The 17,500-nt window shown below is 35.4% G+C and overlaps 1 protein-coding gene and 1 pseudogene across 1 annotated transcript in view; one reads left to right on the top strand and one right to left on the bottom strand.

Annotated features, from left to right (window-relative positions):
* Positions 1–956, top strand: part of LOC134276821 (E3 ubiquitin-protein ligase SMURF2-like) — a 14,731-nt gene extending 13,775 nt beyond the window's left edge. The window contains exon 14 of the mRNA XM_062759112.1: positions 1–956. This exon is cut by the window's left edge and continues 592 nt beyond it. The gene's annotated coding sequence lies outside the window, so the exon portion shown is untranslated.
* A 657-nt stretch (positions 957–1,613) lies between these two features.
* On the bottom strand, positions 1,614–17,066 carry LOC134276822 (polycystin-1-like protein 2; annotated as a pseudogene).
* Positions 17,067–17,500: the final 434 nt, after the last annotated feature.

The raw sequence follows: 17,500 nt of genomic DNA, 5'->3' as shown, positions 1-17,500 counted from the left end.
CTAGTCAGACCATATTCTTTCCAGAATCAGTTTACCAAATGTCCCAAAAAATTATATTTGTAAAATATACAACTTTAATTATATGTGTATATACTCCCTCATCTTCAGTTTGTACAGTGTTCATAGTATTATGCACACATTTCTGATTTTACTCATTAAGAATAATCTACATGTACAGAACTTACATTTGTTGTCACGTCTGGAAACTGTAACATACAAACGACTCTGTTCCTGACAGCAAAATTAAAAGAAAAGTGTGGCAAATATGAAAGTTATACAGTTTTATTTTGATAGTGTATGATAGTTAATTTGTGTAATTGGAATTGGAACTTGCACATAATTTTATATTGTGATTGAAAAGCCCAACATGACATGATTTTAAGAATTTTATTATGTATGTATTGTTCAATTTTGCATGCTGAAGAAATAGAAACTGTATTAGAATGCAGGTTGTGAAAAAGTGTCAAGTGGAAATTGCATCAAAAATGGATTTAAATAAAAAAATATATTATTAGTACATCTGTCTGCAAACTAGTTGGTGTATACAGCAACTCTGAAGTGGTTGTGAATCTATCATCTCAAGAAGTCTTTTTTATTTTTAAACTTGTTTGAAAAAGATTGATAAAAACACTTATAGAGCATTTATAATTTAAAACAGTGAACAAAAAGAAAAAAAAAATAAGCAGGCAGTTTCTTGAAAGGAAAGGGGAGGGTTGATATGCTATGCACCGTCCACAGTTATTCATCTAAATTTTTAAAGCTTATAATTGTAAATTTATCTCCACATTATTTGAAATAAAACTGTGATAGAGGCACTTGTATTCAAAGAAAAATTTTCCAGAAAACTTAAAACTGCCATATTATTTCATGTTTCACTTGAACTGTTTTTGAATGGGTATTTTTCTACACAGGAGCAACGTTTCTAACAATCATTTTATACATCAGTGCTATTTTTTTTTTTAAATATATGAACATAATTATGTGGCAAATTTTATAATGGAACGTTTGAACAAAGGAGAAGTTTTTTTAACCAGTTTTCCAAGCATAACTGCTTAACTATATATTTTTAGTTGAACATACAGTATTTATGTACTCTGTAAAAGTTAATGATGTAAAATTATGAAAAATTATTTCTTACACAGTGCATGTGATTCATATACATGTACATTATTATGTATAAAAATATAAACTAAACTGAATTTTAAAATTTAATTTGATATATATGTACTTAGTTGTGACTAAAAACTAACCTAAGATAGCTCTCAAGCATATACAGAGCAAGGATAAGCAATATTCACTTTCAACAAATATAAAGGTTGTGATTGTACAAAGTAGTTATTTTACAGTTCATTGAACATTTTTAGAAAATTTTGGGGCACCTGTTCAGTGATTTGGACTATATTTTGTCCCTTGGAGCAAATGAATTTTTTTATATGAAAAAATTAGTTGTTGATAATAGTAAAATGGCATATTTTTCATAAGTTCCTGTATATTTACAATTTTCCAGGTGAAAATCAGACAAACAAAAAAAGGTTTCTGCAAACAGTTTTAATATTAACATTAATAAATGCAACATTACTTGTACACATTTTTATGCATTTTTCATTGTTACTATACAGTGTATGTCATATTTTTTATGAAAGAATGCGTGATTAATGTTGTTTACTTCTGGCATTCACATATTCAATGTCTTCTTCCACTGTGAATTTTTAATCTTATTTATTCTTGTATTGTGATGGTCACATTTTCCTCCAATTTGCTGTCATTGTTGATGATGTTGACTCTGTGTGTTAAATCAACATGTGCCTTCATCAACAGGTTTGTTGAATGTGGTTATGTCTGAGTAATGTTGGCAGCACAAATGATTTTTTTCTGTCATTATCAGAACATGTACTAATAGTAGTATTCCTCAACAATGTATAAAAATAAATCTTTTCAACAACTTATTTGGTATGCGTTTCTTTCATCTTTAATGATTAACATATTCCAATTGGATGGAAAGCGTTTTACATATAGAATTGTCTTCATGCATTTTCTTTGTGCCATAGATACCCTGGTACTTGGATTTTTTCCAATAAACACATCTATATACTATTCATCATCATTGTAGGATATGCCGTCAAAGTCCTCCAAAAGCAGACTGACATCTCTGGATGTCATAGGTGTAGTCGTACGATGCCTGGAGGTTTCAGTTGAGCTCTTGTGAGATTTTAAGTTGATAATATGCCAGGCATCTTTCAGAAAATTCTGCAGAAGGTCATCTATTCCGTATCTTTCTTCCTCTTTTTTGATGCCAGTCCTAATTTCCTGAATGCTTTTGTTGAGGGTTGCATTTAACATTGTCATTACAATCCAGATGACGAACATTACAAATGTAAAATAGTAGAATTCGGCTATAATCGGACATGTTTGTATTAGTCCATGAAGACTATTTCGTCCTATCAGTGAGTTTACTATTGTCGTAATGGAAACAAAAATATTTTTGTATGTTGCAAGGTGAGCCCCGAAGAGAAGGTATCCAACGCCTGCATAGGCAAAGAAGACCAAAGCAAACATAAAGAAGCAACCCATTAAGTTCCTCCTGGCATTAGATAAAACACAGGCTAGTTGTGTTATGTTTCGACTGTAGTTCAAGACTTGGAGAATTCTCAGAGTCGTCAAGAAGACGAGGAAAGATATGAATGCGTTAAGTATTTCATCCCATAAAGCAATATGTCCAAAGTTAACAAACTTGAATTTTTGTTCTGTAAACTTGTCGATAGTCCATGAAGTGAAAAGCATTCTTGTTATATACATAGGTATGCTAATTACTGTCAACACTAAAATGATGAGGTCAAATAGACGCCACGAGTCTTTGAAAAACGCTCTTTTGTGTTTGACTATTTGCATAATGAAATGGATGAAGAAAATTAATGCACACACTGCAAGAACAATTTCACACAGGAATATAAAAACTCCAAAGTTCCCTATGTGTTGATAAACCCTCAATGGATAAATATTGGCTGTCGTAAAAACACCACCAGTTTGAGGAAACTCAGTCATGAGTGAGACGTACGTAAAAAGGTTGGTATTGCTGTTGTATTGAGTAAATTCCACAAAGACTGCTCTTGTTTGTCGATCTATCCACGTGTTGTTATAAAGTTCGTCCACTACCATGTTGGCATACTTTAAATGGATTCCAAGATCAGCGATGAAGCCACCTCCTCCGTAGGTACCTCGAAGCCCGATGGTCGGAACACCCCATACTTCTTTGGCACTTGTAAACTGCCATGCCTTTGCGGACCAGAGTGTTGCGTTATCTGCACACGAAGTTGATTCCCAGCTTTGGCAGTAAGATTCCTCATCCTCTGAAGATATGAAGTAGCTGGCATAGCATGTGAAATCAGTCAACAAGGGAATGAAACACTTCTCTGAAAGCACAGACAAAACAGGATTACTGCGAATCGGAAACAGATGGGAAAAAATTGGGAAATTCTTGTAGCTTATTAAGACTTTTAGCTAAAAAGACCTTGATCAATGGTCTGTGGTCATATCTTAAAGTAGACCCACCTTCTTGGACTCGAAGCTGACGAAGTCGAACAGCTCCCAGTCTGTAATTTGATTGGTCTTCCATGTATTGACGTTCAAATGCGTCCAGGAGCTGACCGTTATACAGTTGCTGAGGAAATGTGAAAGGAATTAATGTGTTTCTCAACCAGTCGTAAAAGTCATCAATACTTCGAATCTACAAGTCAAAAAGAATGACTTAAATTATTTTGATATGCTTCACTAACTCAACACAACTGTGAAGAGATGCGAAAAGCAATGGAAAAAAATAATTGTTATGGGTCATCTTACTTTGTCATAACGCAGTGTTTGAAGGGTACAGTTTTTGTCGGGGCTGTGTAAAAGTCGATTGCTCAAGTAATGCCTGATGTGATACGAGTGAAGATCCCTGTTGTTGTAACTGATAAAGTAAAGAATTGCCAAGAAGCAGAGGTAGAGCAGCAGTTGAATGAGAATACGCTTGACTCTCATTTCTTTTAATCTTTTACGTTTCATATTCTCGAGTGTTTCTTCGTTGAAAGGTGCTCCATAGTACGAAATATCTAAAACAAGAAAATCAGAAATTTAAAAGACACATAAACGTTACTTTAAAGTTTCAAATGAACATCATATTTCACGCTGGATTTGGAGGAACAATGTCTGCCTCTAATGTGACAAAAATTTCGAGTTAAATTCGTAAAGAAGGCAAAGATAGCGCCAAAATTTCTAACAATACAAATGGAACCTTGTAATCGATTTTTTTCGAATGTGATTGACATCTTTATTTTTGTAGAGAACATAGTAATCAAAATAAATTAGAGGAACAAACTTTTGGTTTCTCTCGCAAACGCCACAGCCCTGGTTTGTGATTGTTTCAGTAGTTTTGTAGTATCGTATACACTATCCTCAAGGGATTTCTTGATGATGATTGAGAAAAATATAGCCATTGCAAAAACCTACGAAATACATATGGTTTAGTTACTAAGGAATTTGCTAATTGACAAGACATTTTCATTTTCAAGAAAGCTTCGAAAAACAAACCTTGATTGGATCAACCACAAACATTGATTCGAAAAATGACATGAAAAACGTCTTCAGCCATTCTTCAGACTTTGTTTTGCCCCATTCCATGCTATACAAAACCACAAAAAATCCTGAGACCAAGATCGAAACAGCAACAATACCATATGCAACGAACACACATTTCTTTGGCAAACGGAATTTTTCTCCTTCACTGCGAGTTTTAAATGTTTCCACATCTTCTTCATCTTGCTCATGAGAGTTTTCTGACCACTTTGATTTCCTGAAGATCATTGTTACTGCTAGGATAACAGGGAAGGTCATAATAACCCCAATAAATGAAATATATATTGAGGACAGAGCGAATTTGATAGGACCGATCTGTATCTGATCCACAGATTCGTCTTGTCCGTAGAACATAGCATTTGAAATCATTGTCAAGAAAAGCAGTGCTGCACAGCAGGAGAGGCGCTCACAACGAGTGAATACACTCTTTTCTGGGCGATAAATCACAGAAAGCCAAAGATGACTGTCTGTTATATTTTCCCGACTGTTGTCCGTAAAGTTTACATTGAAAGTTCGTAGGGACTCCGGAGTTGATACAGGCACCGTGCATTGAATGGAACTTTCATCTGAATCCAGACTTAACCATCGATTGCAGAAAAAGACAAATCTGTAATTTAAAGAACAGCTCTATTATCATCAAGGTTATCTCAGTTATAATATGAGAAACGGTTGTCAGCCCAAAAATATATTTCATTTCCTCAAGATGGCTTGAGTTTCATGGAAGTTTTCCCATTACATTAATCGTGATTGTCACGTATCAAGAAGAAGGAAAAACACACCTCTTTCCTGCTTGCGCATCCTCAACGACAATTTTAATCAGATTCCATGAAGTGTCCCCTCCTTCTCCGCTGTTGTCGTGCCAAATATTCAGGAAAGTTAAATCGCCGAGATTATTCTGCGCAGTCATCACGTAAGTACAAACACTTCCAGTCTCGAAACCCTGAAATTGCAAAAAGTAAAACCCTTCTTTGAGAATCAAATCATTTCGAAAAACATGAAAAAGATTCAGGTACAAGTTTTTTTTTTTAGAATTCCAATTGCTGACCTTTTTGACTCCGTCAGTGAGATGCCGGACCCCGGTGTCCCTTAGGTGACTAGTCATGACGAAACTGACGTTACTTTTGGTTCCAGAGTTCCTAGATAGTCCGGTGTAAACGGTAACCAGATATACGAATTTGTCTGTCTTCAGGTTGTCATTCATGTACAACAGTTTCCACTAGCAAAACATTAGATAGACAGTAGTAATACTTTAGAATCATACTGAAAAGGCGCTTTCCATAAGTAAAAAGAAATTTTTAAAAAAATCCATTTGCAATTGTGTGCTGAGGTATATTTGAAACATGTCTTTTAACTATTAGTACCTTTTCTTGATCTTTCTTGTCATAACGCCGCGCTATCAAAAGACCAATAAGATAAAGTACAATGATAGCCGTAACTGTACCAAACACTGCACCGTTTCCCAAGATGTCAAATTTATCAAAGACCGTGGAAAAATCGATAGAATTGGGAGGAACAAAGAAGGATGTGGCAAAGTTATCTCCTGGAGGATTTTTACACTCACAAACCGTCTCTTTACCATTAGTTTCCGAAGTTAACTGAAAAAGAACAAGAGGAGGTACCCACTGGTTTGATTTTGATAAACAAACGAAAACCATCCAAGTTATTGTGAAGGTTTTTATTGATAAAAATGACTTCAACCAAAATCGAGAAAGCTGAACATTTGGCAAGACGTTGTTGTGAGATGTGTATTGTTTCATTATGTATTAATTAGTAACATTAAGTTTCTTGAACATTCCAGAGTGGTCAACATGTTCGGTCATTTGATCCATTCTTAAATTTTGTGTATGTCCAGATTGTTCCAGTAATATCATGTTTTAATAATTTCTAGAATATTATATATTTATGATACTATATAAGTACCCTGTCAATTCGATGCATATACAATAATTGTCGTATAAGTAACATTGATGTACAGGTGTATAAAGAGACTGGGATATACTTACACTGGACATTGTGTGCAACAACGGACACTCTGATGTATGTATTTTTAGATTCTTGCTAAGTTTGTACTTTATGATTTGTATATATTAATGTTAATAAATTATTGTTAAGTTTCAATTGTGTGATTGATCTTTGCTGGCATTTAAGGGTAATTCACCTAACAGAATTGGGGGCTCGTCCGGGATCAAGAATTTCTTGCACTTTTGCAGTTTATTGTCAGAATTTTGTTGATTAAATTGTTAAATTAAATTATAAGCCAGCAAAAATCAACATGGTATTTTCGGTCACAAACTTTCTTAGTTCGCCAAGTGTTCAGGTTTTTGATACGTTAAAAAAGGATGACTTGATCGCATTAGGTTTGCATTTTGGGTTAGATGTATCCTCTCAGAGAAAGCAAGACATTAGAATTAAGGTTGCAAACAAACGAGTAGAAGAAAACGTCTTTGAAAAATACGATCTTCCAGAATATACAGTTAAATCAGAGTTAGGCTCTTATAAAATGGCAGAATATCAGTTTCAATTAGAGTTAGAGAAAATGAATTTAGAAAGAGAAGAGCGAGAAAGAGAAGAGAAAGAGAAGAACGACACCGTGAACGAAAATTTGAATTAGACAAATTAGAAAGACAAGAGCACTTTGAATTAGAGAAATTAAGATTACAGCACCAACCAGAACCATCATTTGTCAAGACTGAATTTGATGCAGCAAAAAATATTAGGTTAGTTCCAAAATTTCAAGAAAAATCTGTAGACAAATATTTTCAGTCGAAAAGGTCGCAGAGAATCTTAAATGGCCACAAAATGTTTGGTCAACAATGTTACAAAGTGTACTGGTTGGAAAAGCGGCTGAGTTATACTCTGCACTAGGCGAGAGTTCAGACTATGAGAAGGTCAAAGCATCAATATTAAAAGCATATGAATTAGTACCTGACTACAAAAGTGATGTTGTATTTTGATAATCAAACATTTGTTGAATTTTCACGAGAGAAAGAAGATTTATTCGATCATTGGTTTAGATCTAAGAAACTTGATAAAACTTTTGCTAATTTGCGCCAAAATCATCCTGGTAGAAGAGTTTAAGGAATGTGTTCCTCAAGATTTGAAAACACATTTAGAAGATAAGAATGTGAAAACTCTTGAAGAGGCAGCAGTCATATCTGATACTTATGCTCTGTCTCATAAAAAGAATTTTGTATCAAGATCTCAGACTAGCAGTAATTCTACCAATTCAGACACATATAAAAAGAGTGGTTCAGGGTCTCTCTTTCACAAGTTCCCACCCATCCCAAGGTGGTTTTAAGTCCGCTCCAGGACGTGTTGAAGGATCGTCTTTATAGGGTCGCTTCCTACTTGTAGTTATTGTAAGAAAAAGGGTCATTTGATCAGTGAATGCTTTAAACTTAAGAGAAAAAGTGATTTTGATAAAACTGTGCGGCAGTTAGAGGTGATATGTTTTTTGACACTCCTGATGTCCATGGTTCACAGTCCAGGTCTATTGATTCTAGGACGATTATAAGCCCTTTATGTATTTGTTAACCTAAAACACAGATTTTGACAGATCTGGTGCTGCACAGACATTTTAGAGAGTGTGCTTCCTTTGTCTGAGCAATTTTGTTTTTTAAAGGGTGTGGAAGTGATTTTGTACACACTATATATGTACAGTACCATGCAAACACATTGCCAACTTTTTTGTTGTTAATTGCATTACATCTGTTTGTGAGAAAATCAACTGTCATGTGTTAAAAATGTATTTATTCAATTCAATGCTTGAAGAAAATGGTGATAATTTGGAACGTATTCCTTGTTGATATTGATTTGAAAACTTTCTTATCTGTTAAAAAAATCATGGAACCACACAATATCAAGAAGCAACATCAAGATTTGATGGAGGATTTGCCTATCTAAAGGCATTAAAATCGTCAATCTCTCAAACATATAACAACCAACCTGCAGAAACTCTTTGATTTGTATTACTGACGTCCAATTTGATTTTTAAATCTTTCCTGTCAATCTCCTGGTTTAGCTCACGATACACCTATGGCTGGTCATTTAGGTATCAATAAGACTTGTTGTTAATTTTTATTGGCCTGGTCGAGTGACTTCTACTTCAAACTGTTTCCTATGTGTAATCTCCTTTAGATACCATCCGCCCCTCTCCAACCAATTCCAGCTTTTGAAGAACCGTTTAGTCGAGTGTTGGTGGATTGTGTAGGACCTTTGCCTAGGACCAGATCTGGCCAGTATTTACATATGTGACATAGATTTCCTGCCAAAATAATAAAGGCAAAACATTCCATAACCAAGTTTTTCATGAAACAGGACAATTCATACAGGAAATTTTATGTCAGCAAAGCTTGAGTTGGGTATAAGGCAATATATCAAACATAAAATCTGTGTCCCAGGGAGCGCTAGAACGTTTTCATCAAATAAAAACAGTGAAGAATCAAAATAAATGTTCAATAAAAAAGCCTTTATTGACTTACAGTTAGAAAATTGTTGAAGGAAAAGTGGCTGACTGAGACGGTTTAAAGATTATGTGTCTGATTTCAAAGAATAAAACTTGTAAATTATCTTGCGAGTTTTTTGTTGCCATGATGGGAAATTAAAATAAGGTTCTTGTATTTTTACCTATTTCATCCTTTACAGGCCAGATTTTATGGCCCTTATGAAATTGGAAGCAAGATCACTGATGTAAACTATGATAACACCTGGCACCACCTCATGTTAGGTTTTTGGAGGCCTGTGATTGCTCTGTTCCCCCAATGCTAAGACTGTTCATTGTATTGAAAGTGATACTTAGAAATACTACTATTCGTTAGCGCCATATTTCATCTTGATGCCAAACTTGAACATTTGAACTTCACCAAAAAGAACAAGTTAAAAACTTGATGAATTGAGTATCATCAATTTTACAAACCAATTTGTCTGCAGCTTGTCATGATGTTTAGTGACGTATCCATTTTGTAAAAAATTGAGTTTGCAGTAATGAACCATTTTGGTGGAGGTATGTATTCTAACGTACCATATGTACAGACTTTAGAAAGGTGAATTCTGTTAAAAACTTTCATATCCAATACCTAGAATGATGCCAACAGACATTTGAAGTAAAGAGAGGCTCTCTCTTAACAGAAATAGCAAAAGAAATATCCGCTTTTGCTACATCGTAACTGTTAATGAGAATGCCTTTTGGCATGAAAAACGCGGCATACATTCCAAAGGATGATTCACTCCCTTCTTCAAGACCTTGAGTCAATGTCACCTACATTGATGATGTCGTCATATACAGCAACACATGGACGAACATCTCCGAATCATGCGTGCTTTATTTGACATTTTAGCAAAACATTGAATCAGAAGATTTTCCATGCTTATGATCGTCATAAAGTAGGTCAATGTTATGTTACATAACGGAAAAAATTATTAAAACCTGTTGAAATCTTCATGGGGAATTGGAAATGCAAATTTTTCCTCAGTGATCCAAAAGTTACTTTATAAAAATATTTTCATTCTGTATCGACCCAGTTCTGATGTAGATTTTTTTAGATAATCTTCATATACAGGAAACATAGCTTCTTTGGATGTGATAAGGTGATGAAGTTTCACCAAAATGTACGTCATTCGTTGAAAAGGAATGCGCTTTGTTGGCCTAGCAGAAAATTTATTTGCAAAGATTGTATATACTGACATCAACTTCAAGTTTCTATATATCTATCCCACTAAGCGCCGCTAATCCATAACATAACTTCTTTGGTGACAATGTTATTGCAGACGCCTTGTCTTCTCCATAGCAGATTTTGTAAAATGCCATTTGTCTTTTTTCGACATTCCTTTTTAAGTGTTGTGTGTGTATTTTTCATTAGTGAACTTGTAACATTAAGTTGAAAGAAGGTTTGTCATATTCTTCATTCCCTAAATACAGTTTCTTTGAGTGGCCTTACATTGAACAAGATTAAATCAAAATAATGAATTGAGAAATAAATGCCATTAGAGTATAAAGGGGATAGTAATGGACATTGTGTCCCACCTCTGTGAGTAACTCGAGGGTAGAGTATATACATCTTCTAAATTATTGTTAAGTTTCACGTGTGTTAGTTCTTGAAAGAGGTTTTCAAATGTGGTGTTGTCATTAAATACCCACACTCTCCACGACACCCTGTGGTCTTCCACCAGTTGCGTGTCGATCAAACTCGGCGGTGGAAGGACTAAAGATGATGAAGAAGACCTTGGAAGAGATAACAAAAGAATCCATTAAATTTTGGGTCGATGATACAAAAACACGCTGTACTTTTCATGATCACTGGAAGAGGACTATTCAATATACATACCTCCCGATTGGTGGTACTGATAGTTGTTTCTACTGCCATGGAAACCAACATCAGACCCACATCCTCTTGTTCAATTGCAGTTTCTATCAGTGCCTGTGAATTTTGTAGATAGTCTTCCACGCTCATGGCCATCATTGGGGAATAGACCTGTAAGAGTTTCCCAGTCATTCCAATCATGCAATCATCTGGTGAAGAAAATTGCTGGTTGCCATCGAAATATGAAAGCTCACGAAACCAATAATATTTTAAGCAAACCCGTCAAGGAAGCTCAGTTGGTAGAGCGCTAGCTCCATGACGGAGGGTTGTAGGTTCAAACCTTGGCGTCGACTGATCGAAGTCGATAAAAATATCAATTGTTCCTTCGCCAAGCGCTCGGCACTTTAAAGTTAAATTGATGGATTTCTTCGAATGAGACCTGAAAACCCTAAGCCCCTTGTCACGACAGATGTTGGCATGGCGAAGATCCTTCACTGCTCAATGGTCCTGAATGCCGCGTTAAGGTCTAAATTTGAAGCCCTTTACCGGTATATGGTGACGTGTCTATCTGATCGAGTAAAACAATACTAGTATTCGAATAGAACGTAAAACAACATACAATCAACCATTCTTTGTCGTACCAACGCCTACCGCGACACGGAGCCTCGGTCTCATCCGCAACTTTTACTTCAAAGTGAAGGGTTTGGCGAACAAACACTTGCTACCTATTTATAATCGACTTAGGTCATTCGCGACCGTGATACGAACACACATTTCTGAGCGCTCTACTAACTTTGTTGCCGTGACGATATGTTAACGAACAATAAATAAGAAGTTCACAATGATATCCCCGACTTTGACTTTCATAACTAATCGATTATCTGCCTCTTATTCTTTATTGTAGTTATTCGTTACTAGAAATTTTTTAATTCTATCGTTGTTGTCTTTTATCATAAATTTGGTTTCAAAGCGTAAAACACCGTAAAACGCTAAGTGGCAAATGAAGAAGACCGGCAAAAAAATTATATTCAATAACGATCAATTAATGTAGATTTATCACATTTACAATATGATCTACAGGAAGAAGGTTGGATTGTTAGAAATTCAATGTAAAAGGAAATTCATGAATTACATCGTTGAATTTTTCCCGTCGTATCTCTAAGACCAGAGACATATATTATCGTTTTACTAACAGCATGACAGTTTGCTTGATAGGGCGTGCTAAAATTTCGCATGCTGATTATCATTTTTACTCATCGATTGGATGTTCGATTTCAATGGAATCAATAATACTTTACATATGAAACACAGAACCCAGCAATACCATTCACAATACTGACCAATCGCAGTGAATAAACAACAATTACATGTGAACGGACAAAGCAAGTTTTACTTCCTATAATGACGATAGCTACATAGTACAACAGTAGCAGAGTAGTCTCACTAATTCCATTCTTATACATGTTAAACGTATTTTAAAAAACCATCCGGTCAAATCACAAGAGATATAATACATGTTTTTAGGACAGAAAACGGGCTTTGACTGACCACGTGTTGCTCCTGACTACAAATGCCGTACTGGGAAACAATCGTTCAATGTGATTGGCCAGTATTATCGGGGTATTGTTGTATTCCGAGTTTCATATGCAAATGAGTATTGATTTCATTGATCCAATCGATGAGTAAAATGATAACCAGCACACAAAATTTTAGCACGCCCCATCAAGCAAACTGTCACGCTGTTTGTAAAATGATAATATGTCTCTGCTAAGACTGAGTACTTCCTTCGTTTCAAACCGGCGAGACCGGAATACGACACCAGCGAACCTTCCCCTTTTAAATGAAGGAACAATCCCGGTTTACAAAAGGTCAAACGGCGCATTCGGCGTACATATGTTTGAAAAAAGAAGTCCTACCATAAATATAAATATGCAAGAGTATGAACAATTTCTAAAACGAGGTAAATTGTTGACAAGCAAGTTGATAAAACAAGAATATCAGTTCTATGGTCGATACAATGACCTTGTCAGCAAATACAATTTATCATTGAGTAAAATGCTGAATGACGTTTTTCATACTAATTGTTAGTCCATTATTTATAACCTGAATTGACGACGGATTTTTTCCTTATTTCCCGATCATGACAAGGAGCACACGGCGGGTGTAACCGGTCAGCAGGGGATGTTCACTACTCTATGGCACCTGATCCCACCTCTGAGGTTTTAGAGGTCCGTGTTTGCTCTGCTCCTATTTTGTATTGTTTGATATTGAATACTGTTCGTTATCTCCATATCCTTCTTAAGCGTCAAGATTGAAAACCGAAAACAATTTAAAAAGATTTACTTGACCATCACATTTTTCAAACATTACTTGTAGCATCATTGAAAATAATGAAGACCATGAAATTGCGTCTTCAAAGACATGTGGAAAGATTTATAACCGCAAAGATCTCATCAATCTCATCAACAGTAAGTGAAACGTTTGTAGGACATCGCATCAACCTTACATTCAGAGCTTGCACGCTTCTCTATATTCCAAGACAAATTCAGAGCTTGCACGCTTCTCTATATTCCAAGACAAATTCGATAATTATTTAAATCTAAGGGGCATGCAAGAAAATACATGTACTAGAGATAAAATCGTAGAAATTTATTTGCTATTTTATAGAAGAATTCGCAAAATGTTTTAACCGCTGAAAATACTCGTTATATGCTAGGTAAGACATTTTTATACTTTTGAAATGAATTTTGCAAGTTTAGATTTGTTTTTCACGTCAGCTTTTTTAAAGACTTGTGGCCATGTATCTTTAATTTCTCAAACTTCTTAGGAATACATCAATAAAAGCCTGTTTCCCAAATTACAGCAATGTACTTACCGCGATAGGATGAAAAGTACAAGTTGTAAAATCATCAAAGACATCTAGTACCTCCGCATATGTATTTATTAACCAATTATCTTCTTCGTGTCCATAGTTGAAATAAATGCCCTCTATGTACCTTTCATCTAATGGAAGAGGGAACTAAGTTAACATATATTATTCTTTCTTCAGGTATAAAAACGAAAATCGACATTTACCACAGTTGTAAAGACAACTACATGTGTGATACTAATTGAAATGACTTACTGCCTTGGTATAGGAGCGTCTTCTCCTGGGTTTGGGAATCTTCCTGGAATAACCGAAAACTGATCTGTTCCTTCCAGTCTATTTCTTTATTTTTCTGCTTTCTAAACCCTTCATCTTTCCATGCATTAATGACCACTAATTGCTTACCATCTGAAAAAGCATTACAGTGTATTTATTTTTACAAAACAAGTAAAAGGATCCACCGGCATCTCTGTTCTCTGATTATACAAAATGTAGAGTTTTGGACTCTCGAAACGAAAATATGGATTTGCATAGATATGTTTGGACAAGATCATGAGTTGCTGTAAGTACGGGATAAGATTTACACCGTTTTTAACAGTATAAATCAATGAATGAAAGTTTAGTAGACTACAATTTTATAAACTGTTACTATATATATGGGCATTTTTGTCATTTTGTTGTATTAATCATACAAGATTTTTTCGGGAGAATTATACCAACTTTTGCACGTGTACTTTTTAAACAAATAAATTTAAGTGGTTTATCGATTTTGATTGATTGATTGTTTGTTATTTAACGTCCCTCTCGAGAATTTTTCACTCATATGGAGATGCCACCATTTGCCGATGAAGAGCTGCAAATATTATCCTATGCTCGGCACTCAGGGCCATTGATTATTGAGGGATTTTTTTGCCAGCACCTACTGCGGTTAATACGGTCTCATCCGAAGGACCAGTCTCTACGTGCCACATTGGGATTCATACCCGCAACGTAAGGATCAACTTCCTACTTCGCGATTTTAGAGAAGTCGCTCTATAAACTGTGCCATGCGAGCAACATTAATAAGAATGTACCTCCTGTTTCGTAAGAAAATCATTAAGAAAACTGGTGATAGATAATGGTGTAAATTGTGTTACCTTTGGTCGTATCGTATCTACAGTATCCGTCATACGGAGGTTCCGTCGTCTCCAGAATCATCCGTATTTCTGCCCACCTGTCGTCTGATATGTTCATCCTCAGCGTCAGCATGTAATACGACAAACGACGGAACGAATTGGCTTTGACGAAGAATTTCTGTTCTGATGGATCTAGAATGCATTAGAAATAACTTAGAGCAAAATAAAATCACAAGTTTAAACAACCTCTGCTAGAAACATATCTTTGACATTGACTTTTTAAATGGAGTTAGATACTGTATGTGCTGAATAAGACATGTACCTGTTTCTAACCAGTCTTCCCAGTCGTTTATTTTGCTGGTTGTTCTTGTTGTTGGATCGAATTCCAGTAACTTCCAGCTATACACAATCTTCGCTAGATCGCTGGCAGAACATGTTATACACTCTGCTCGTAAGGACATTACTAGAGATGTGGCCACTTTAGGTTTACAATTCAACAAGCATCTATATATGATGTTGAAAAGGAAAGTTTCAATCAAATTAATTAAGACAACCAGTTTTTCTGCATACAAATTACAGAATTTTTCTAGACTAAGCAACATCTTTTGGCGACTATTAGTACTTAAAAATATGGGAGAAGCGATGTTCTGGACATTTAGATGCAAAAAGAGAGAAATATTGAGAAACATTTACATCATGAAAATGACATAAAAAAGAAGAAAATGTTTTACTTGCAGAAGAGATTACAAGTATTTTCGTTTAGTTATTTCAGAGGTATGACTACTTACTCTATGTTTATATCAGGAAATGTATCGCTGGAATAAGTAATAGAGCTAGAATTCGGAAATACGATCTGGATTCTTTGTTGATAAATGTTTTCAGCGTCCAGGATAGTTACTTTGACGGAGACGATATACCCTACAGCTTTGGTCTGATGATTCGGATCAGTGACCACTTCCGCAAAGCCCGTGGTAGTCTCCGAGAAAGACGTACACTGACTGTTTTCAAACAGCTTGATCACAAGGTTCCAGGCTTCAGCTTCCCATGCCATCATATCTGAGATATTAAAACTTGAAATTATTTCTGCCTCAGTTGTCAGATCCACGAGATGTTTGTCGAAATCACGAAGTGTCGAGATGGTAAAATTCTCCTTGGGAAATCCATACATTAACCGATTTAATTCTGTCAAAACATCCGTCATAATTCGTAAATGTCTGATCAGAGATTTCATACTTGGCAAGAATTCTGTCTCTATCATATCTGTTTCCTGGATTGTAATGTTTGGCTCTAGTTTAAGCAATGGTAAACCATTCTTTATATCTGTATAGCCTCTTTGTGCAACTTCTCTATGGGCTAATATTTCTTGAATATAGTTATTGCTGGTAAAATCTTGAAGCAAGTAATAAAGTTCGGCGCTCATCACATTGTCGAGGAAACACGGATTGGGAATTCTGTTTTTCTTCCTTGTAAATGCTGAATAATCTTCACAGCTTTGGGGATTGGTAATATTTGTTAAGTTTAAATATCTGTAAGTGTTATTAAAATACATAATATTTGTCTGACTGGCAAGGTTAAGATATGTATCAGACATTACAGCTAGGCTTTGTATATAATCCCACGATACTGTTACATTAGCTAAGAATGTGAAAGATTCGGGAATAACAAATGTCATCAACATTTCTAAGGAATCCGTCGGAAATTCCAGACAACTCCACGAAAACTTCAGACCATCCCTGTACCCGGGTCCCTTTGTAAGATCATAAGATCCACTCCAGGCATCAAGCGTGGTTTTCCCGGGACCCGACATTCTCCCCGACCCACCCTGAATGATGACGTTAGGGGGAGGCAACTGCAGTTTGAAGTACATGTATCCCTCCACAAACTCATACGACCCTGGGTAATACTCAATTCTTACAAAAAGTCTATACAGGCCAAACGGGAACGCCCCCGGGCGTATCTGAAAGAGTGATGCTTCTGCCATATAGGTCAGAGTCTCGTTTTCAGAGTGTTCATCGCACAAGTACAAAGTCCAGTTTTTGTAAAGGTTTGGCAAAACACACGTTATTTGTGTTTTTGGCAGAATCTCTATATTGGCTGACGAATACAGTACTAAAGGATCATCTTTTGTCATATAATTCCCTCCAAAAACTGATCCCTCTAAACATGGTGGGAACTCTGCAAATAATTTATAATCATTACTTCTAAATTCGTTTAGCTAAACACATACTTGGTTCCAAACCATAAGATATTTTCATTTTTTAAATGTATCTTTGCAATAACTCGACATCACACAGCAACAAACAAACAGACAAAATGGATACATTTTGCAAAAAGACATTAGAATTGCCCTCTAAATTAAATGTTGATAAATGGAGAAATAATTGTCTGCATAAGTGGTCGCTGTGTTATTACGCAAGGATTGATCGGGGAACTGTGGACACTACGTGGAGCATGAATAAAATTTTCATATTATATTACATTTAATGATAAATGTATGAAATATTATCAAAATTTCAAAAATTATAAAAACTGATTTATTGAAAACAAATCAAAATACGTTGCAAATTCAGACATTAAGAAAAAGACAGTTTGGCACACAGACAGGCGGA

The sequence above is a fragment of the Saccostrea cucullata genome, unplaced genomic scaffold (genome assembly GCF_032062105.1).
Source record: "Saccostrea cucullata isolate Sc308-1 unplaced genomic scaffold, CSIRO_AGI_Scuc_v1 ctg6085, whole genome shotgun sequence".
In the NCBI taxonomy this organism is placed as follows: Eukaryota; Metazoa; Mollusca; class Bivalvia; order Ostreida; family Ostreidae; genus Saccostrea; species Saccostrea cuccullata.
Note: the sequence above shows the minus strand (reverse complement) of the source record. Positions and strands in the feature narration are given on the sequence as shown.